Source organism: Anastrepha obliqua, chromosome 2 (genome assembly GCF_027943255.1).
Source record: "Anastrepha obliqua isolate idAnaObli1 chromosome 2, idAnaObli1_1.0, whole genome shotgun sequence".
Classification (NCBI taxonomy): Eukaryota; Metazoa; Arthropoda; class Insecta; order Diptera; family Tephritidae; genus Anastrepha; species Anastrepha obliqua.
Window position 1 is genome coordinate 35,611,291 of NC_072893.1, and position 6,000 is coordinate 35,617,290.

Consider the following 6,000-nt stretch of genomic DNA (forward strand, 5'->3'; position numbering starts at 1 on the left):
ATGCTAGGTTTCATATGTTATTTAATATAATTTAGTGTAATTTAACTTTATGTCATGTTATGTTAAGTTTTTTTGTCTTATGTTATGTGTGTTATGTTATGTTTACTGTGTTGTGTTATTTTATTTAATTTAGTATAATTTAATTTTATGTCATGTTATATTATGTTTTGTTGTCTTATGTTATGCTATGTTTGTTATATTAAGAGTGCTGTGTTGTGTTTTTTTTATGTTATGTTCCGTTTACTATACTATGTTTTGTTATGTTATGTTTAGCAATTTGTATAATTTAATTTACTTTAGTGCAATTTAATTGTCTTGTTTGTCTCGTTGTGTTGAGTTTTAAGGCTATATGCTATGTTATGTTTCCTTTAATGTTATGTATTATATACTCGCAATTCGTTATGTTTTTTATGTTAAGTTACGTTTACTATGCTATGTTTCCTTATGTTATGTTTGCTATGTTATTTTATGTTCCAAATTCTTCCATGGTATTTGGCTTCGTTTAGTTCGGTTATGTTGCTTTATTTCATTTAGTTTTAAAGGGTTAGGGGTAGTCAGAATTTTCAAAAAATGCTTTTTCGCCTTTTTGTTAAAGTATAATATATAGAAATATAATATAAAGTATAGAAATATTGTGCGAAACTATGAAGTGAATCCGATAAATACTTTTCGAGTTATTCAACAATTAACAAAAAGCGCTCGGCCGCTCCGGAATCGATAGCAAAACTCTAAATGCGTTTTTCTCAAAAAATTTTGTTTTTTGAACTGGTGATCACTGTAACTTAAAAACCGCTTGCTAGATTTCAATAAAATTTATACTGCTTTTGAAAAACATAATAAACTCGTGTCTGATAGAAGGATTTTTTATTTCGATTTTTTTTGAACAATTAATTGTCGGATTTTTCTCGAAAATCTGAAAAAATATTTCCTGAGGCCGTCATATTGTTAATTTAAAAAAAAGAGCTTCGATCAGGCACAAGATTATCTATTAATAAAACTAATTTCTCTTGTCCGATTGATTTTAGATGAATCTCAAGGACTTGTGATGATCACCGCAAGGAACTTCTGGAAAAACAGCGATAACTTTTACAATTATTATTTTTTTTAAGTTTTGCTAAAGTCAAGTCGAAACACGATGTAATAATAGTCCGGGAGCCAGGGGTCTATTTTGGACTGCGATTTTATAACGTTAAATTCTTGACTATAGTTGTGATTTAGCTTTCATGAATAACGAAAGTGAACGTCGTGTGCGGTGCTTATAATTCTGGGAGGGTACGAAACGTGTCGAAAAAAAAATTTCTCCCAACTCATTTTACGGTATAAAAATGCAGTCCAAAATCGACCCCTGGCTCCCGGACTATTATATTTTCATTTTACAAGTTCGCCTGTTCAGCTGACGTATTTCCCCCCCTCTACGGCGGAGCTGACTATTTTCTTTATTCTACTAAATGTCAACAATACAAAAAAAAATTTCAGCCGGTATTAAATGAGTTGTTAAAAAAATTTTTTCAACACGTTTCGCAGCATCCCACGCACATACCCACCGCTACTGGAACAGCTGACGGTTGGTTTCGTCATCCATTGAATGCTGTCTGCCTTCAGTATTAAAATCAATCGGCATGAAATGAGAGGTCAAAATGACCCCTGGCTCCCGGACTATAATGCTATGCTTTTCTTTTTGTAAAAGAAAGCAATTGACCAGCAAAAAAAAAATTACTAAAAATCAACATATTTTCGTGCGTCTGACTACCCCCAACCCTTTAATTTATTGTATTTCATGTTAGTTTATTTTATTTCATGTTATTTTACTTTATTTCAAGTATTTTTATTCTATTTTATATTATTTTATTTTATTACTATTTTCTGCCCCGCTGAGTGATTTTAAGTTATTGTTTATTTCGTTTTATTTTCTTTTACATGCAAATTTTTTCATATAAAATTCATATTTGTATAAGTTTATCCGAAATGCGCGAATACTAAAATAAACAAAGGCACAAATATATACATAAATGAATTATTTGAAAAATTACCTGGGCGCTTGGGCTAAGCTGCCGTGTGTCGAGACGTATGCCATGCATGCATTCCCATTTACAGGCGCTCCTTAATTGAAGTTGTTTGAACACACACAAGTATACTTCAAAATACGTATGTATATGTAAATGTATCAACAGGATGCAAGTAGAATTAAAACAAAAACACATATACACAAAACACCTACACGCACACACACTTATTATTATATACAAATGAATATACAATAGCAACTACTTTCGCTTTATTATTTACGTATTTTTGTATAGGATTTTACACACATTTTCGTTTGCTACGAATTATTTAAACTATTTTTGAATTAATGATCGCCATTATTTGCAAAGAATTTTCCACAAATTACAAACATACATATATACGTACATTGCATCGAAACTTTATATGGGTTACATATATACAAAATATAGCAGGAATTCTCGTCAAAATTTTTTAATGAACTGTGAATTTTTGTAAATGCAATATTTCGAATGTAATTACAAATTTATTTTTGTATTTTTCAAAATGCCATGCGACGGCCACTTTTGGCCTTGGCTGGTAGTTGTGTAGGTACTTAATATAGTATTTGTATGAGTGTATAATTGCGGTAAAGCTGATCACTGCTGTACTCGTCGTTTGGGAGTGCCTGTTAGCTGCTTGTTGAGCAGCTATGGCTATTCGCAATTTGTTGTCGGCGTTGATTTGTAATTTGTAGTTCGCCGTGTAATTGGCAGCAGCAGCTGTGGTACGCTGATATTTCTGTGGTGCGCTGGTTTCACTTTGATATGAATTTAAATCTACTATTTTATTTATACATCATTTTTTTCTTTTATTATTTTTTTGGCAACACTGGATTTTCTAACGTTTATTATTTATTCGCAGCTTTCATTATGGAAATATTTGCACTTCATTATTTACATTTTGAATTATCACACATTTTTCACTAATGCGCCTTTGTTCTAATTTCAACAGTAGAAGTAAACTAAAAAATTTGTTAAAATAATATCGCGAAACACTCCCGAAATGCATTCGCTACGACTCAGAAGTTTATTAACAAAGTGAATGATTTGAGCTACTTGCAAGCTGTAGACACTATCAAATAAATTTATTTCATTGGCTTTGACAACATTGCCAGGAAAGGCCGAGTCATCACCAAAAAGTTATGCTCACGCGATTTTATTTCAATTAAAATTGCTTAAGACACATAATTGGCTGTTTCAGACATTATCCGACAAGTGTTCAATATACAAGACGGCACAAAATTAATCATCCTATTGACAGACTTCTACTTTTGACATAAGGCGTCCTACGCCCACCTTTTTTTCAATTGTGAGATTCATTCAGTATTGAGAATTTTCATATAGAGGTTTTTAAAGTGAATTATATTCAGTTCTTTTGAAGATCTAAATTTTTTTTGTTCTTCTAATAAAATATAATATAATTATTAGAAAAAATGTTTGGGAAAAAATTTATTTATTTCTTTTTTGCTAATTTTTTTTTGTCAACATTTTTTTTGTAATCTTGAAAAATGCCTCCTCTCCCATTTTTTCATATTTTACACCAGTGTCAATACGAACAGCAAATCAGTGAAGAATATACTCATACAGGGTGTTTCTCAATGCAGTATTGTATGTTGTATACAAAAAGCCTTTTGAAACTGTGTTTTTGGTAACTCATCTCAAAAGCCCGAAAATGCCTACAACTGCGACGGTGAAATACTTACAAAAGTCAAGCCACTTTATAAGAAAGTTGAACCATAAGCCCAAAGTTGATGACAACCCTAAGCTTAAGGCAAGCGGAACAAAAGCTCCCGTCAAAAAGCATAGACGTTTCCATTTGCTTAATCAGACGGAGATTGAAGACATGAACATCAGAAAACGGAGCACACTTCAAAACCTTCTTTTAAACGATTGAGCCAAATGAAAATTTTAGTCGAGATTGAACGAAGCTAATATTTACAGACGAGCTATTGGTGCGCAACTAAGTTCCCGCTGTTTGTCAATAGATGCCGCCAGCAGTGTGTGCTAGTCGATTCTAACATAGCCTAAACGTCATAAACCAAGCTTAGACATATGGTAAACAAACTGGTCTGACGCACTAGTGTTTTGTTTTGTTATCATATACTTTATGCTTTGTGAAAATGTCTAATTTTGTGCCGAATAATCGTCATTTGCGGGAAGTGTTGATTTTCCTCTTTCATTCGAAAAAAACGGCGGCTGAAGAGCATCGAGAGCTACAAAAAGTTTATGGAGATGCTGCCTTAAGTGAAACAACTTGCCGAGATTGGTTCCGTCGCTTCAAAGACGGTGATTTTAATGTTGACGACCGTCCACGTGAAGGAAGGCCAAAAACCTTCGAAGACGTTGAATTGGAGGCATTGCTCAATGAGGATCCATGTCAAACGCAAGAAGAGCTTGCTTTAGTATAAAGAGTTCCCCACCAATCCATTTCCAAGCGATTGCATGCTTTGGGAATAATTCAGAAACAGGGGACCCTCGGCTCCTTATGAGTTAAAACCAAGGGATGTTGAACGTCGTTTTTTCGCCTGCGAATAACTGCTTCAGCGGCAAAAAAGGAAGGGTTTTCTTTATCGCATCATGACGGGTGATGGAAATTGGACACATTACAGCAATTCAAAGGAAAGAAAGTCATGGGGACTGCCCGGTCTTTCTTCTATCTACGTCGCCTCGGCCGAATATTCACGCTGCGAAGGTTATGCTACGTATTTGGTGGGACCAAATTGGGGTTATATATTATGAACTGTTAAAACCAAGCGAAACCATCACTCGGGATCGATATCGACTTCAATTGATGCGATTGAGCCAAGCACTGCGCGAGAAGTGGCCGCAATACGCGGAGAGGCATGAAAAACTAATTCAACAGTATGACAACGCTCGGTCTCACGTTGCCAAGCCCGTTAAAACCTACCTGGAAACAGTGAAATAGGAAACCCTACCCCACCCGCCATATTCTCCAAATATTGCGCGATCCGATTATCACCTGTTCCGATCGATGGCACATGATCTAGCTGACCAGCAGTTCCATTCATATAAAAACATCAAAAAATGGCTTGATCCGTGGATAGAAAGATGAAAAGATGAACAGTTTTACCGCGACAATATACGAGATCTGCTACAAAGATGGGAAAAAGTAGGGGCCAGCGATGGGCAATACTTTATGGGCAGAACTTTGTTCTGGAAAAGGACTGCCTTTACACAAAATTTCGACACAAAGTTAATGATCAAGCTTTATTAGAAATGTTTGATAAGGCCTCTCACTTTATGCACCGCAAGCAGCGGATTGGATTTTTCAAGAAGACAACAACCCAAATTGTCGGAGTCGACTATGCACATCTTGGGGAGCAGAAAGTGACATGCAATGACTGGATTGTCCAATTCTGTTGCAAATCCAATTGAAAATGTGTAGGCTCTAATGAAAGCGAATATTCGGGCAAAAGGAAAATTCTATAACACAACAACTTGCCATGATAATAAAAAAATATTTGGAGGCATTCTTCTACAGATTATGCTAAAAACGTAGCGAAGGTTGTTCAAGACGATGTCAAGCTTTTATAGGCAACGATGGGCAGTGGAGGGCATATCAAGTGGACGGCATTTCATAGGTATTGAAGGTATTGAAGTTTTGTCAGCTTTTCCTTTTACAAGCGAATCTGTTTTGTGAGAAACACAATGAACGTACTCGTACTAGCATCGCTATTTACCTTAGTAAACAGACTCTTAAATGTGCTCATTGAGTGCGTAAACGCTTCGAGTACTGGATGGATGAGCTGAATGACGCATTTACTTGCATGGCTCTAAATCTATACGAGACTGCCGGTTACTTTCTCTATCACTGTTTTCTGCGCATTTAACCGGTTATTTGATTTGTCGGTTACTTAAAGTCCACAATTTGCGCAACACTTCACTAGCGCACTCTTTACTCGCTCAGACTGAGAATAAGGTTTACACCTACTCT